Source organism: Aquarana catesbeiana, linkage group LG09 (genome assembly GCF_042186555.1).
Source record: "Aquarana catesbeiana isolate 2022-GZ linkage group LG09, ASM4218655v1, whole genome shotgun sequence".
NCBI lineage: Eukaryota > Metazoa > Chordata > Amphibia > Anura > Ranidae > Aquarana > Aquarana catesbeiana.
In genome coordinates, this window is record NC_133332.1 from 126,973,424 (window position 1) to 126,991,566 (window position 18,143).

Here is an 18,143-nt window from a genome sequence, read left to right on the forward strand (position 1 = left end):
CCCAATCTAAAAAACGGTACAGCTGCCCTGCAGCTGCGGGCATCATCCCGGTATAACCCCCGAAAGCCGAGGCCGCATATCTGCGTACGCTCGGTGGGAAGGGGATAAATATATATTTTAATTAAAAAAAAGATTCAAGTTGTATATATAACCAAACCTTTAATTTAGTTTGGATATAGTATGTAAGGAGGAAACCCCTGCCAAGTGTTTATTGATGTCCATTCCCCAATTGAGGTGATCCATCCTCTGTTTGTGTGCTTTGTCACCGAGAAAAAAAATGATGGGAAATCCAAAATTTTACAGTTCTCACTAGAACAAGATATTAAAGAAAATCTGCCAATGAGGACACATGTTTCTTTTTTTTGTTTACAAAAGTTTTATTTGGAAGCTTAGATGAACAGACATTAGGTATAATATGACATTACAATTTAACATTGAACTAATAGGTTGTATACAAAGAAAGAGGTTATTTAACATCGTGTAACAGATGTGATCATAGACAATAAACGAAGGTTTGTATATGAATAAAGTAGGGCATAACATAGTATCATCAGTTTCAATCACAATTATCTATCAGAGGAGTTCCCCTCACTTTATAGAGATTTTCTCTCAATTTTTGTTACATCTCTGGGACAGGAAGTGAAGGTAAATCAAAAATAAACTGACAGGAACTATAAACCATGCAAATCAATCTTAATGTGTATCTCTAGGCAAAATCCTTTACAGGCGGTCCCCGGGTTACAAACATCCGACTTACAAATGACTCCTATTTACAAACGGAGGGAGACAACAGGAAGTGAGAGGAAATCCACCCCTAGGAAGGGATATTCTCTCCTGTAAGATTTATCATGGGAAAAAGGTGTCTCCACTGAATCTTTATCACCAATCCTTGTTTCCACAACAACCCAATTTTTTCAAAATCCAATTGTCACAGGGACAGAAAGTGAGGTGAAATTTTCAGACAGACGGCAAAACAAATGTTACAGGGGTGTTAACCCTTCCCTATGCTATCCAAAAAACTTAAAAATATTTTTTTTGGCTGGAGCTACACTTAAAAAATGCACCTTTTCCGAATTACAAACAAATTCAACTTAAGAACAAACCTACATACCCTATTTTGTTTGTAACATGGGGACTGCCTGTATTCTTCGTTTTGGATAGCGTGAGGTCGGATTAGATACTCTGTATCTTTATTGCTGTCTGTGTGCCCATTGGGGAGTTTCATGCCCATATTTATACTGATTACCATTGTCATCTAGAAATGAAGTGAGGTGAAATCCAAAATGTTGTCCCCAGAACAAGAGATTAAGGAAAATATTCAAATTTCTATGACTTTGGGAGATTTCCCCTAACTTTCTGTTGTGTCTCTGGGACAGGAAATAAACATAAACTTCCCCACTGGTACGCAAAAAGCAAAAAATAATCTGGCAAGGGTTTTAACCCTCTCTATCTATCTACAACTAATAAAAATGGCTAAACATTAATTTTACACAACCTTCTTTACCTGAAATTAGGGAAACACCAATCCAAACTTTGTTTAACATGGAAAGTTATCTGACTAAACAGCTTTAGGTGTAATGAGACATTTTTCACAGTAAACTGTTGCCAGAGCAGCCAGGCCATTGATACAAATGATCCCTGTGCTGTGCAGTGATATGTTAATGATGGCACCTGCCAATGTACTTAAGATGTCAACAAGCAAAGTCCTTTCTTATGATAACAATTCCTGACATTCAGGTTTGGTTTTCACATATGCAATGAGAGAACTGAATTTTGGTGCAGATGCAATGCAATTTCAGCCATACATTTTGTATGGCTGAAATTTGCATTGCACAGACATCACATGTGATTGCACAGCAATGCCGGGCGATTTACATGCAATGCCTGTCATCACATATGTGTGAACTGGCACTATGCAATTCGATTCCTGCACCTTTCTACAGTTCGCACTGTGATCTGCGAACTGATCTGGGGGTGTCATTAACTTTATATTGACACCCCCAGCGGTTTGCAGATCTCAGTGTGAATCACTATGCGATTCAGGTGCGATGCGAGAACCCGCACTGGATTTGCAGGGATTCGCATTGCACCAGTGTGAACCGAGCCTAAGAGAGTAAATGTGACAAAGCAGAAACAAGGACTCTAAATTAGTAGGTTCGTATGTACTCTTTGCATTTTTCATGTGGGAACTGATGTGAATGAATAGTACGTAATGCACTGCATAAACTGATGGTACTATAAATAAATGCCTGTAATAAATACAATTAAAAAAATAAGCGGGAATTTAAATAGTCTGGGTTTTCTTATTTGATTAAAACTTCTTGCAAACATTAGACAGTTTGCTGTGCATGTACAGCTGATCAATAATTTTCCTAACTAAATATCTTTCTACAAACATGCATGTTGGCTAATTGTATGTTTGTGTCTATGGAGGAGGGCAAATGCTGGAACGTCATTGGGGAAACAATACGATCAAAAGGGAAAATCCATCATGACCACTCAACTTTCCACCAAGTAGGCTCAGCCAAGAAGCGTTGACCAAGGTTGTAAAAGGGCCCAACAAGATTACAAATTGTTTCTTAATTCAAGCATAAGCAGTTGGGCTGGATGAATATTCTATAATGCCTGTAATCGCCTTCAGTTAGAAGATAGTAGAGTTAATAAATCAAAACATCTCATACAATGTTTTATCACAGTCATTCACACATTACTTAATAAGTCTTATCCAAGGTCAACAATACATGAGCATAATTGATGCTTTGTCTTACCTAGTCCTTGTAAGTTAACTGTATTCAGTAAATCTTCTATCCGCCTGCCTGTGTTTTAATTCCTCTTAAAGTGTATATTCTTGGTTCTTTTTGAAAATCTCATTGTGAAATGAATAAAGAGATATTTTTAATTATCTTACAGATGTATCTTATATAGAAAAAAAAATACATTTAATTATTAGAAGTTAGACAATTAAATAAAACACAGTATGATGTCTATTGTCTGATATATAGCAAAGCATTTTCTTTATTTATTAAGTTAAAATAACAAAATAGAGATAATTAAAAGCTAGAAGCATACAATATGTCTTAAGAAATGTTGGCTAAGATATTAGTTTAACAAAACAAAATTTAAAAACAGGGAGAATGGAACTTCTAAACTACAATTTCTGGGGCAAGTGATCCTTTAAAATAGACCATACACCTAAAAACTATTTTTTTTTTGTTAAAGCAGAGTTCCACCCAAAAATGGAACATCCGCTTTAAGTGATCCCCTGACGTGCCACATTTGGCATGTCATTTTATTTGGGGGGTGGATACCCAGTTTTTATGGGCATCCAGCTCCCACTTCCTCCCCGGGCTCTGTGGCGCTAGGAGTAAGTTCACCTCTCCCCCCTCCCTCCCTCCCTGCAATCTTCTGGGACACAAGTCCCAGAAGATCGCCCGACTATTCACAGTGCGCAGCACGGTTCACGCATGCGCAGTGTGCATCCGGCTGTGAAGCCACAGCCGGGAGCCCACAGTTAGAATTTCGGCACCTCGGAGAGGAGGGGGAGAGAAGCGGAGCTTTGTACGCCCGCATCGGTGGACCCTGGGACAGGTGAGTGTCTGTTTATTAAAAGTCAGCAGCTACACTTTTTGTAGCTGCTGGCTTTTAAATGAGTGGAACTACTCTTTAAATCTTGACATTTAAATTATACTCTTTATTGTCAAATTTATCAAAGTGTTCAGGGGGCCTTAATGATTTACAGGAGCTGATTTACTAAAACTGGAGAGTGCAAAACCTGGTGCAGATCCCAGTTTTTTTTTGTCAAAGCCTAATTGAACAAGCTGAAGTTAGAAGCTGATTGGCTACCATGCACTGCTGCATTAGATTTTACACTCCCTAGTTTTAGTAAATCAACCACACAGTGTTACTGAATTTCTAAAAATTTTTAAAGGCGAATCTTAGTTGCAGATTATTAGGCAAAATGGGAGCACTGAGCGTTAACTCAGCATTATTTAATAAAACAAAACTGAGAGAGTTACAGGTTTAAGGGTAACAGGATATTTTTTTCAAATTAGTGAGTCCTGCATGATAAATACATGCTCCTGGAGGCAAATTTATGTGTGAACCTGTGAACATTTTACAGAGAAACACAAAACTTCTAAAAGTTTGAAGCTGTCCCTTGAAATCTCCATTCCATTTGCAATTACAATGTAACCTTGCTTTTGGGCATTCACACTGTACAAGTGTATAGACCTTTATTAGCATGCCAATTGATTTTTACATGTTTTACAGCCGATGTTTCTAAAAAAGAGTAAATGGCATGCTAAAAAAAAGCTATTAAAAGTCCAGGAAACCAAAACAAACACACCTTGTACCTTTCACAGGTGCACGTTTAATAATGCAGAGGCTGTTTATTTTATCCATTGTGTAAAGGATTGCAACATTGTCTGCTAATGATGCGGCTATTTTTACTTATGTTGTTACAATAAAGAATAAAATTGCAGCTAGTTTACAGTTACGTAAGGACTATGTTGGAATTATAAATTAAATGCAGAAACCACCTTTAAAATGAGCTGTGTAAAGCAATCTGAGACAATGAAAAAGTTACTTTGACTTTTTTTTTAATTCATGTTATTGTTGCCAGAAAATCAGCACTTTTTTTTTTTTTTTAATTATTATTATTTATTTATTTTTTACTTATGGACACTTTTGGAGAGAGCTACTTGTGAACCGCATAGATGCTGCAGGAAAGTTATGTCTTCTCACACTTCTCCATTGTTAGATGCTTTAGACAATTGTTCATCATGTCCACAAGTATTAAATAGCCAGTCAATTCAAAAGGTGATATTTTAGCTATAGGTGGTATAGCTTTTTTGTCCACCTAGGAGTTCTGAATGATTCTGCACACTTTTAAATCATCCAGCATCTCTTTTTTTATTCTTTGTAACAAAAAATAAATAAAAAGTTCAACAGGATGAGAGGGGCTGCAACAGAGGCACAAACCAGGGACTCAAGCATATAGACTTCACCAAGCTTCCCTGAAGCATTATCAAGTGACTTAACTCCTCCACCATCTACCGAAAATTGAGTTTTTGATGAACTGACCCTTTAACTTGGAAGCTGAAAGAATTAGTAAAAACGTGTTACTTCAATTCGATAATAGCTGCATACCCAAGCATTCTTTTTTTGGGTGGCAGGTTCTGTTTAATGCTGGGCATAAGTCCTGCCCTTTTGAAATTACTAAAGTGTCTATTTATAAAAAATAAAATGTATTGAGGAAAAGTCTCGGTCAGATGTCATGAATAATCCTGTTTTTTGCCTAAGGCTTGGTTCACAATGGATGCCAATGCGGCTCCCAGCAGGGGTCCTGTGCGTCATTATTCACCGTTTAGGGTCTGATTTCAGCACGAATTTTGGTCTGAATTAGGACCTGAAACTGATCAAAAGACTTACAGGGCTCCTGTGCAAATTTGCACCGGAGCCGCATTGAAGATATGTGAACTGGTTCCATAGAGAGACGGTCACGTTCTCCTTCTATTGCAAATTGGATGTGGAGATCTCGCATCCAATTCGTAATTGTGTGAACCCGGCCTAATACATTTATTTGTAGCTGCTGACTTTTTTTGTAGCTGCTGACTTTTATTTTTTTATTTTTAGAGTAAGAGACAGCTAGAACTCCTTTCTGTTGGTGTCTGTGTTACTGTTGATCCAGATCTCAAATTTTGTTTGTCGGAAATTCAGACGGAAAATGTCCGATGGAGCCTACACACGGTCGGAATTTCCGCCAACAAACTCCCATCGAACATTTCCCGTTGGAAAATCCAACCGTGTGTGTGGGGCAATAGAGTAAAGAAAATCTTTCTAATAGGATCTGTGTAGCAGTGAACACCTGAAAGGTTTTCTAACCCCTCCGCACTCAATCAACAATGCATATATCATTTTTATTTTATAAAGTCATTTCACCATTGCCGAGCAACTTGCAGTGGAAAGTAGGTGGTCTTCCCACCTTCTGTTCAGGTCCCTAAAATGTGTTAGAAAATTTGCACGGAACTGGAAACGGAGCCAGAAGCCTGTATGCTTTGCTACAGGCAGTAATTATTCAGCATGTTTTTGCACAGTCTAATTTGTATTACTGTAATCTGGAAACAGACTTTATCAGCAGTGTGATCAGCTGTGTGAATATAAATAAAGGGGGACTTTGAGTCAAACAGATAAAGAGTAGATTGAACTTGAATAATTATATTGTCATATGGTAACCCATACCATGATTTAACCATTCTATGCATAGTTTATTGCATAGTCTATTTCAGAAACTGGACTGGGCTAGAATCATAAAACCACTATGTTTCCTGGCACAAAAATGTATCTCCTCATCTATGCTCGTGTAATGGGGGACAGGGGGTATAATTTGTGAGTAATCAACTTCCTCAAACACCAGTATTAAAGTGGTATTAAACCCAAAGCCAACAATGTAATATATTGCAGTTTAGCAATCATTAGATTTGGCGGCTGCATTCGTTTTCTTTTTTAGGCTTTTTTCCTTCTATATTCACTTGGTGATCTATCCAATAACAACCCCCCAGGGACACAGCAGACAGCAGCATTGTCAGTCTGGAGGACGGGAGTGTTAGATGTGCTAACAAATTTTAATACATTAACAAATTGAAGCAAAACTCCAGCTCACACTTTATAATAATTTATAACGTACAGCTTTTTTCTTTTTGGGGTAAACGTTTTACATGAATAAATAAAAGTTGATCATTTTAAGCACCCCTGCCATTGTTAAATGGTTTGTCTCTTCCCTGTAAACTGGTACACCTGGAAGAGAATTTTTCAAGAGTTCTTTTGGAAAACAACAGAATTGCTGGCTGAGTCATCTTCGCAAAATAAAAGAAAGAAAGCCTTAAAAAAAGAAAACTAATACAGACACCACATCTAGGAATTGGTAAGCTGCAATATAATAAATGTTTGCTTTTGGGTTTAATACTAGTTTATTGTTTGCAATCCAAACATTAAACCAGTTTTTACCTTTGAAAAGCAGGTCTAGCAGTGATATGTGGGAGTTCATTATTTGCTTATTCGCCCACCAGTATCTCTGGATACATTTTTGAAAGATGCAACACAGTGAGACAATTAAATGTACTTGACTGTGAAGGTAAACTGTATGTAAAAATGGCATGAAAAACAAAGTAGCCAAGAAGTAGTGCTATTAAGCCCAGGTTCACACTGACAGTGGGATTGAAATTGTGTGAGTTTCATTCCTGCATGTCAGTCCAACTTCGGAGGCGATTTCAGAGACATCTGTGCGGGTTCCTGTCTATACAAATTGCACCCCGAAAAGTAGTACAGAAACCACTTTTGGGAATTGGTGCGGAGCCGAAAATGCGGCATCGCACCGATTCGGACAGTGCCATTGTCAGCAATAGCTGCCGATTTGAAAAGGGATTTGACATGTCAAATCCCATGCCAAATCGCATCAATGTGAACCTAGGCCATTGGACATTAAACAATTTGCATATTCTTAGTGGTAAAATGGCCATCCCTGACTTCTCTAGCTGCTTTTGATGTCAAGTTATTAATTCTCAAAATCACAAGTCCCTGTTCACACAGGGGGTCCTAATCCATGTCCTATGCAGGGTGGTGTTTACTGGCATGGGGATGCACAGGTGTTGCGTGCCCATTGGCTACACAGATACAGCTGCTGCTCCCAATGTGAGATCTGTGCGGGTGTGTGGCCCCAAACACCCAAGGGAACTTCAGGGCCATGCACCTGCACACGTATGCATGTTGTATTGGAAGTAGCAGCTGTGACCATGCAGTTATGGGATACCTGTGCATCCCTGTGCCAGTAAACAAGGCCCTCCATGGGGCATGGATTCAAATTTCCCAAGTGAACAAGGCCAAAGACTCTAAGGTCTATAGTAAAAACACCCGCTGTGTGTTCACATTGGGGGCTGGCAGCCTGCCAGGATCAGCTCTCCATAGAAGAAACCTATGGTTGAAGGAAAGAAAATTGCAAAATCTATGGCCAGCCTTAAGCTTAGTACACACTAATGATGCGTACACACACGATTGGATTTTCTGACGGGAAATGTTCGATGGGAGCTTGTTGTCAGAAATTCGGACCATGTGTAGGCTCCATTAGACATTTTTCATCGGAATTTCCTCCAAACAAAATTCGAGATCTGGATCTCAAATTTTCCGACAACAAAATCCATTCTCATAAATTCCAATTGTGTGTACACAATTCCGACGCACAAAATTCCACGCTTGCTCGGAATCAAGCAGAAGAGCCGCACTGGTTATTGAACTTCATTTTTCTCGGCTCGTCGTATGTGTGGTACGTCACCGCGTTCTTGGCGATCGGAATTTCCGACAACATTTGTGTGACCGTGTGTATGCAAGACAAGTTTGAGCCAAAATCCGTCGGAAAAAAACATAGATTTTGTTGTCTGAATGTGCAATCATGTGTACGCGGCATACTCGTTTTTTCTTTTTGTTCAACCCAGCAGGACTGAAGGAAAAACAACTGACAGTTTAGAAGGAGCCGCTGTACTAACTATGCAATGTTAGTACAGCGATCTCCCCTGCTGTTCTATTGTTTTCTGACAGAGGGATCCCCCCCGTCAGAGTCAGACCACTCCGGTCAGCGCTCTCAGCCATTGGCTGAGAGTGCTGATCAGGAGCTGATTGGCACACCTTTCTTGGTCATGCCCCTTCGACAGAAGCTGGCCAGCCAGCTTCTGCGGACTGGCTGCAGTACATATTGGTCAGTTTCTATTGAACTGACCGATACCGCCCGACATTCGGCCCGTGTGTACTAGGCTTTACTCTTTGTGAGTAGGCAATATAAATGTTGGCCGAAACATTAAACTGACCTTAGGAGTGGACATTATGAATCACTTTCAGTAGTATCTCAGCAGAGAGTCAAGAGCTTCCAAGTCCATGTGACTTTTAGTTACAAAGGTTAAAAGCAGCGAAAATACTCAGCAAAGACACGAAAATGCATGAATTACAATAGTAAAAGGGACTTCTCTACTATTAATCTTCTCTACAACACAACCCATAGGATAGACCACCTTAAAAAGCCACTCTGCAGATGCAAACTTTAACGTGAACCAATGCTTTGCATATTTGGAGCAAAAAAGTATCACTTTAAAGCCGGCCACCTACAGATGCTTATACTCACCCATCTTTTGCTTCTCAAGCTGTTGCATTCAGCCATTGAGAATGAGGAGAAGAAGCTATATCATGGCTTATTAGAGTTTAGAGAGGGCTTAGGACTCACTTTCTTCCCCATGTGAACAATGGGAGCCTAAGTTACCCATTGTAAGAATTAGTGCTGGCACATGGGAAGAAGGGGAGTGAGCCACATGTACTTCATACTTGGAAGTACTGCATATGTCAATGCAGCACCCCAAGTGAACTAATTAGTAGAGGTGCAATGGTACGTATGCGAAGCTGTTGCTCTGTCCTGTATAGGCACAGGTTTTCTTTGAGGCTGGGTTCACACTATTGCAAATTGGATGTGGGGATCCCCGCTTCCAATTCACAATAACAAGAGATTGTGATCGGCTTTCTATGGAGCCGGTTCAGATATCTCTGATGCGGCTCCGGTGCAAATTTGCACAGGAGCCCTGTGCGTCTTTTGGTCCATTTCAGGTCCAAATTCAGCCAAAAATTGGGGCTGAAATCGGACCCAAAACGATGAATGAGGACACACAGGACCCCCTGCTGGGAGCCGCATCGATATTAGGTGTGAACCAAGCCTAAAAGACAAACCTATATCTGATTGGTGACGTCAGTTTTTATACACCAGGTCCAGGTCTTATATTTTTTCACAATCACAGTCTATGGCCACAAAATCTGCCTGGACAGCCAGCCCATGTGTAAGTAGCTTTATCATGGGATCACTTATTGACTGAAAAAAAGGAAATCACAGGCAGTAAAGATAGACAGCAGTGTGTTTGCAGATAATAAAAGCAGATGACAGCACAATAGCAAGTGTTGTTCTTCATAATAAGGGGTGAAAACAGGTCCCTTTTCACACACGACTGTCTTTACAAATGGGCACTATAACTTCACATATAAACAACTCTGCTGTGGGTCTTTCACAAGGTGTCACAAGCAATGAGAAATGTACACGCTGGGAGCCACAGAGAATAGTGTGTCTTTGACTATTTTATACTAAGAATAACATTGACTTTAAACCATAGTCCATTTGTACAGTGTTAAAGCAAATTTACACGTGATCAAGATAAGCACTGGTATATACAGAGTTACACAGCAATAGTACTTTGGCGGGGCTGCAGTAGCACATTACAGGGTTTACTATGGACAGCAGGAGGACTACATATTATGTACTGTAGAAATTGAGATTACTGGTTATCCATGAAAATAAAAATCAGCTTAAAAAACATTGCAAGAGGGAAAAAAAGAAAACTCTTCAGCTTACATTCAAAAAACTTCTGCATGGTTGGATACCATCATTTTGCAGAGTTAATGTCTATGATGGAGTAAGGGCAGAGGTGGAATGTCCAGTAGAGAGAGAGCTTGGAGTTCTTGATAGATATTTAAAGACAGTGGATCATTTAAAGCCAGAGAATCATTCAATCATGTTATTCCAAGATCTGAAATATGACCATTTAGTAGACTGCCCTCCAATTTGTTGCTGTCTTAAAAACACAGTCCTCACCATGAAATAAGTTGCACTGCACTACTTATATGCAATTAGCAGCACATATAACTGCACAAAAAAAAAGATTTACATGTTTGTATGTTTATGTGCAGAGCAACTAATTGCCCAACTTAATTAGTCATTTAAGTCTACAACTGTCTATATACCAGTGACAGCAGAGTTTTTAAAAAGAGAGAGGGGCGCACCGGCCATGTGCATTATCTTTTGTAAAATATTTATTAAATAAAAATGATAAAAGAAATTACTCACAAGCGGTAGTAGAGCAGGGTGCAATATAAATCAAGCACCGACTAGCAGCAAGCGGTTATAATGATGAGCAGAACCTTCCAGAGATCTTAGAGGAACATACAGTCATCACTACCAGCTAACGCATTTCGAAGGGTACGTCCCTTCTTCATCAGAGCACAGCACTGCTGTATGTTCCTCTAAGATCTCTGGAAGGTTCTGCTCATCATTATAACCACTTGCTGCTAGTCGGTGCTTGATTTATATTGCACCCTGCTCTACTACCGCTTGTGAGTAATTTCTTTTATCATTTTTATTTAATAAATATTTTACAAAAGATAATGCACATGGCCGGTGTGCCCCTCTCTCTTTTTATTTCTTTGTCTGCTAGGATTCCCCATCCTTGAGGGCAGCAAGGCCTGTGTCGTTCTACCATCCGTCTGGTTGCCCACTTGTGCGCAGGAGTCATTTCTTTTTCTGGTATCAGTTGACAGCAGAGTTTTTCTCTGTACATATCTACATTTATATCCTACAAATTTATATAAGCAATACACTGCAGCTACACACCTTGCACTTTACAGACAATAGAAAACAATTAGGCGGTAGACTTTTCCTCCAAATATAGTTAGGTAGTTGATATAGTTTACCCATTTATACAATATATAACCAAAAGTATTGGGATGCCTGCCTTTACACACACATGAAATTTAATGGCATCCCAGTCTTAGTCCGTAGGGTTCAATATTGAGTTGGCCCAGCCTTTACAGCTATAACAGCTTCAACTCTTCTGGGAAGGCTGTCCACAAGGTTTAGGAGTGTGTCTATGGGAATGTTTGACCATTCTTCCAGAAGCGCATTTGTGAGGTCAGGCACTGATGTTGGACAAGAAGGCCTGTCTCGCAGTCTCCACTCGAATTCATTCCAAAGGTGTCTTATTGGGTTGAGGTGAGAACTCTGTGCAGGCCAGTCAAGTTCCTCCCCCCCAAACTCGCTCATCCATATCTTGATTTGTGCACTGGTCCAAATAATTTGGTGGAGGGGGGATTATGGTGTGGGTTTTTTTTAAGGAGTTGGGGTTTGCCCCTTAGTTCCAGTGAAGGAAACTCTTGAGGCATCAGTATACCAAGACTTTTTGGACAATTTCATGCTCCCAACTTTGTGGGAACAGCTTGGGGATGGCCCCTTCCTGTTCCAACATGACTGTGCACCAGTGTACAAACAAGGTCCATAAAGACATGGATAAGTGAGTTTGGGGTGGAGGAACTTGACTGGCCTGCACCTCAACCCGTTAGAACACCTTTGGGATGAATTTGAGCCAAGCCTTCTTGTCCACATCAGTGCCTGACCTCACAAATATGCTTCTGGAAGAATGGTCAAACATTCCCATAGACACACTCCTAAACCTTGTGAACAGCCTTCCCAGAAGAGTTGAACCTGTTATAGCTGCAAAGGGTGGGCCAACACAATATTGAACCCATATGCCATTAAAGATCAAGTGTGCAAAGGCAGGCAACTTAATACTTTTGGTAACATAGTGTGTGTATATATATATATATATATATATATATATATATACTTAAGATTTTTTATAAAAAATAAAATTGCTAATATTGGTTGACATCTAAAGTCTTTGGGTAACTTTGGTGGTTTTGCCTTATAATTTCTAGACTTACAATTGTAATTTTAACTGTTGACAACCATTGAGGCTGGGTTCACACTGGTACGAATCTGATGCAGGTTTCTCCGCATCAACTTTTGCATGTCAGGAGACTGTGACCAGCTCTCAATGAAGCCATTTCACACAGGACAGCTGCAGAGAGGTTTGCAGAAGAGTCATGTGCATCTTCTGACCTGTTTCAGGTCCGAATTCAGCCAAAAATTTGGACTGAATTCGGACCCGAAATGGTGAATAGGCAGTGGCGTCTCCAGCTTTCAAATTTAGGGGGGGCACATGGGGGGACAGGGACAAAAGTAGGGGGGCAACTATAAAATGTATATATATGTATGTATATATATATATATATATATATATATATATCCTGGGGCCCTTTATTACTACGATCCCACAACGGGCCCTTTCACATTTTCTGCAGTGAGCTCCCTTCCTACTGTATTGGGGTCCCCCAGGGTGGCAGAAAACAAGAGATACATGTCACCAGCATATCAAGAAAATATAAGGATCCAAATCAGTGGGAGAACTATCAGGGTTGCAAAGGTTGTCTGGCCTCCGGGCCCTGGTGTTCGGCCACTGTGGGGTTCCCCTCTTCTTGCTGTCCTGCCCCTGCTATTGACAGCTCTGGTCTGGCATCTCTTGGAATTTACAGGCTGGTCCTCCTGTCCTAAGGACGGGAGAAATCAGTCTGTTTTTTCAGTAACTGAAAGTCCTGGTGGAGTCCTTCCTGCAACTCGCTCTTCTCCCTGCCAATGAGGATGCAGGTGAAGGAGTAGATCAGGCGGCCGTGGTTGTGTGAACGCTCGCATTATGCAGTGTCAGCGAGCAGGGGAGGGGGGAGGAATCACCCGCAGGAGCTGACTGGAGACTCTCTCCCTCTTAGACATTGATTTTTTGTAAAAAAAAAAAAAAAAAAAAAAAAATTTTTTTTTTTTTTGGGGGGGCACATGGTGGGGCACAGCAAAATGTTGGGGGGGTCAGGGCCCCCTCTGGCCCCCCCCTAGGGTCACCATTGTGAATAGGGATGCACTGTACTCCCTGCTGCGAGCCACTCCACACACAGTGTGAACCCAGCCTAAAGGAGCATCTGAGACTGCCGGTTAATAAATCTTTGAAAAATCTATATACAGTATAATAAGAAAAAATATCTATTGATGGTATTTGCAACTACAGCACGAGAAATCATCACGAGGTTAAGCCTTGTAGACTGGACAGAAAATTTTACAATTTTGAAAATATTAGAAAAGATCTACCTGCAAAATCATTACTCTGGAAAAAAAAGATCCTTTTGACAGATCTAAAATAATTATGTCTTACTACAATGATGCATTTCCTAAAAAGACCATTATGTCAATGTTTTGATGCCTGTGCTGTTTACTACCTAACTTCTAATAGATAGGTAAAAACCTGAAATATATATTGCTCCTAATTTTAAACCATGCTTTCCTCAGAACTGTACAGGGCTGACTTTACTTTTAAAATGCTCGCAGGCCACTTTAGAATGTAGGTCTGCTTCAGGTAATTATGTCTTTTTTGTTCTTGAAAGTAGAAGTGGTCTTCCTTCAACATCAGGTGCCTCTCTTCCTGGTCACTTGGCCTTTCCACTGCTACATCATTGTCACCACCACCTGGCTGCATGAAATGTGTTATAAATAATATTCTAGAAAAGATAATAGATTCTGTGTTATCAAGTGCTTTTTGCTTACCCTCAGCTTTCCCATTGCTAAATTTACAATGAACACCAAGGCCACCACACTGCTACTGCAAGATGTAAATTCTAGCAGTCTGTCTGGTTGAAAATGCTCTTTGAAACAAAGAAATCTGATCAACTGAATGTGCAGGCAGGTAATGGCACAAATGTTCTTCTATAGCTTCTTTTACAATGTATACAAGGGTGGTATTGCATTACAAAACCCTCATGGCTGGATGTTACAGTAGGGCATTTTCAAAGGGGATTCTACGAGGGATACAAGGCAGCATGATGGTTGCCTGCGCATGTCCTCCAAAGTGAAGATGATACATCTCAGTGGGTACTGTCATATTGTTGTTTATCATCTGAATATGGTCAAATTAGTAGATTTATGAGTTCATCTCTAGTTCTAATTCATTTTCCTTACCTACTGAACTTGAAGTTGACTTGGTATAAGCCTCTTGCAGTCAATGCACAGCAGAACTCAGACCATAAGAAGAAGAAGCAGCATAAGGAGCCACTACTATGTGCTCCAGTGCTCGGGTTCTAACAAGGAACATGCTGATAAGTGGAGAAAGCAAAGTAACAGAGATATGAGCTCATCAGTCTACTGTTTCTTCTTTAACTGTCATGTCATAAGCTGAGTCCAGGAAGAAGTATCAGAGAAGTGCTTGGAACAACAATAATTACTAGTGGTGTAATGTTGCAGAATGTCAAACAAATTTCTAAGGCACAATAGCCCTGGTAAGACTGTTGTTGCCAGACAGGCACACAAATTCAAATAGAAAATATTGCATAGAGAGCACCAAACCAAAAGTGATTACAAGGAAGCTTTATTTGTTCATCAATTGAATGAATAAAACAGCCAATGCATTTCAGGGGTCTGAACACACCCCCTTCATTAGAGCTTAGACATTGAGTAAAGCTGGCCATACAGTAGACAGTTGAGATTCAAACCATGTATGGGCAGGCTAAATGTACCCAAGTTGATTGATCGATCAACTTGGGTACAACCAGCCTGTCAGATCTTACATGCGATTGTTGCCAGCGGCTGTTATAGCTGCTAGCAACAATCACTGTGTTCTCCCAGCGGGGACGGCTTCCCCTGCCCCTCTGCCAGGGGAACACAATAGCTTCGCGGAAGGAATTCCCCCATCAACATTGACTTTGTTGATGAGGGAATCGCACAATTTTCTCCATCTATGGCCGGCCTTAGTTCTTAAAATGATAGCACAGTAAACACTTATAATGGATATGTAGTTTGTATGAGAGATAAGGAAGTTAGCTGTATAACATTCAGTTGCCATCTATCTTTTTTCTTTCTAAAGTCACAAGCTAGGGGGGGGGACAAGGCCTGTAACCTATATTTTAAAGGGTTGGTTCACCCTTTCAGAAAAAAAAACAGTTGGAGAGCAATACAGATCAATTGCCAGGTAAAATGGCTACCTTATATGCATTTTATCTGTATATTTAGATGTTTGCCTGAGGTTCAGGTTTAAAACCTGGCTGTAAAAAATACAATATACTAGTAGGGCGGCATTAAACTTAAAGTGTATTCTTTTATATTAACACAAAATATTTATAACAGCAGTAATATTAGGAAGAACTTTTTATATTCACACATTGCTAAAATCAATGCTAAAATGTATTAGGCAACAGTGCAGCATACTCTGCATATCTGTTCAATGTGCTTGACTGAAGTGCTGAAGGTCTGTCTGGGTGAGGCTTAGGGACATGCAGACATCAGCTAAAAATGGATGAGAAAAAACGCGAAAAACATCCGTGGCTTAAAAAGGCAGTAGCAGTAATTTATCAAGGCAGGGAAGGGGATGGAGATACATTGTTGTCATAATTACATGCCCGAAGCACAATGTGTGGGGAAAAATAAGTATAAAGCTTAAGATAAATGTTTCTTATAGTAGAGAGAAGTTGTATAGGAGGTTTCAGGCTGTCAGTACATCAAGCATAGAGTTGTAGAGTTAGGGGATGTTCTGCAAAGTGACATTTTAGCAGATCAGCCTACAAACCTCATCTGAGAAATTCAGTTGGACATGCCTTAAAATTTTGGACAGTTTGGGTCCTTTGAATGGAAAACTTTGTCTGGCAACTTTCCAACAATCGTCATGATTTCAGTGCCTGTGTCAGAAAAAAACTTTTTGTCATTCAGATGGCAGTCTTTTCCATTTGTATTGCTGTGTGATGTCTGCCTAACGTCATGCCAATAAATTTGTTTTAAAGAAAGTTCATTCTTTTTTGTTCATTGCCGTCTTTGCTTGAAAGAGATTTGTCATATATGAAGCAACAGTACAGTGTTGTACAGCATAATGTAATATTGTAGAAACCATTTTCACTTTAATATTTTGTCCTGTCATTGCTAACTGTAGTAATTGTTGCTAATAGCATCATTCGGTGCAGAGCTGTGAGTGTGGCTGCTCCCATTACAGGAGAAGGTGAGTTTATAGAACTAGGGGCTAACTTAGCAGTTATTTTCAGTTAGGCCTCATTTACACTTGCTGTGCTGTTTGAAGCATGATCCGTGTTCACATCACACTTCAGACAGCAATAGACAAGCAGTGAAAAGGCATTGTATTACCTCCAAACCATCTGTTTTAAACCTCTTAATACCAGAGAAGCACGCTGCAACTGCATGCATTTTGCGTGGTTGTGGAACAGTTACAGCATGTCCCTGATGACGTCAGAACGCACTGACGAAACCGGTCGGACGTAAACTAACATGACACGCCACTTCCGCTCGTAACTTGGTTTCTTGCTTTTTTGTTTGTTTGTTTGCCTGCATGAACCCATATGTGGGTAATGTGGTTTTAAGCCCATTTTTAGCCCATTAAATATTTTGGCTTACTTCACCATGGGATTTTTTTATCTATTTTCTCCACATCCCTAATATCTATGGCCTTTGTGACCCATCTTGGGAAGTCCGGTTGCATGCATCCAAGTAGCCTCAGCGCTAATCAAGACACCTGAGTTCCAGCACCTGAGTTCCAGCATCTGCACTTAGCCGTGACCGTGAGAAGCTCCGTTGGTTGTCTCCAAAGCGTGTTTGACTCCTGTCATGGGAGCCACTTCCATCTGGTGAGTAGGCTGTGTGGCTGGTGATGGTGACTGAATACTATTTGATGCTCTGCTGAACCCAAGGAAGATTTGCCCAGAAGCTTAATTTACCCAGAAGTTCTGTTATTTGAACATTGTGATTTATGATTGATTCATATCAGTTTGAAATATTTTTGAACACATTCATATTTTGGAAATCATTTTTGGACTTTATTTTCCACCTCATACACTTTGATTATTTTCACTATTCAGTCATTTATTTTTTCCACTATGATGATTTAATGTTTCACTTAGCTGGAAGATATTACCACTGATATTATTTCACCATTCCATGATTTTGTTTCCACAATAGAGTGATTTTGCACTTGCACTTTAAAGGAGCGCGGTTTGTAATTAACTTGTTAATTACTTTTTGCCTTTTCATTATTATTATAACGTGCTGCTCCCCAATTAATCTATTCAATTTTCCACATGCGCGAGTAGGTAGTTGTTACCAATTTTTGAGTTACAGCATGGCCCGCGGATCAGTTACAGCATGGCCCGTGGAGAACTTACAGCATGGCCCGCGGTGCAGTTACAGCATGGCCCATGGAGCAGTTACAGCATGGCCCGCGGAGCTCTTACAGCATGACCAGTGGAGCAGTTACAGCATGGCCCACGGAGCAGCTACAGCATGGCCCGCGGAGCTCTTACAGCATGACCAGCAGGGCAGTTACAGCATGGCCCGCGGAGCAGTTACAGCATGGCCCACGGAGCACTTACAGTATGGCCCATGGAGTAGTTACAGCATGGCCCACGGAGCAGTTACAGCA

At 40.3% G+C, this 18,143-nt stretch overlaps 1 long non-coding RNA gene across 1 annotated transcript in view; it reads right to left on the reverse strand.

The window, feature by feature from the left end:
• LOC141107243 (uncharacterized) overlaps positions 1-18,143 on the reverse strand; it is a 194,324-nt gene that overhangs the window by 70,108 nt on the left and 106,073 nt on the right. Inside the window, exon 2 of the long non-coding RNA XR_012235835.1 lies at positions 2,769-2,866. This is a non-coding gene — a long non-coding RNA (uncharacterized lncRNA). The remainder of the gene's footprint in view (positions 1-2,768; positions 2,867-18,143) is intronic.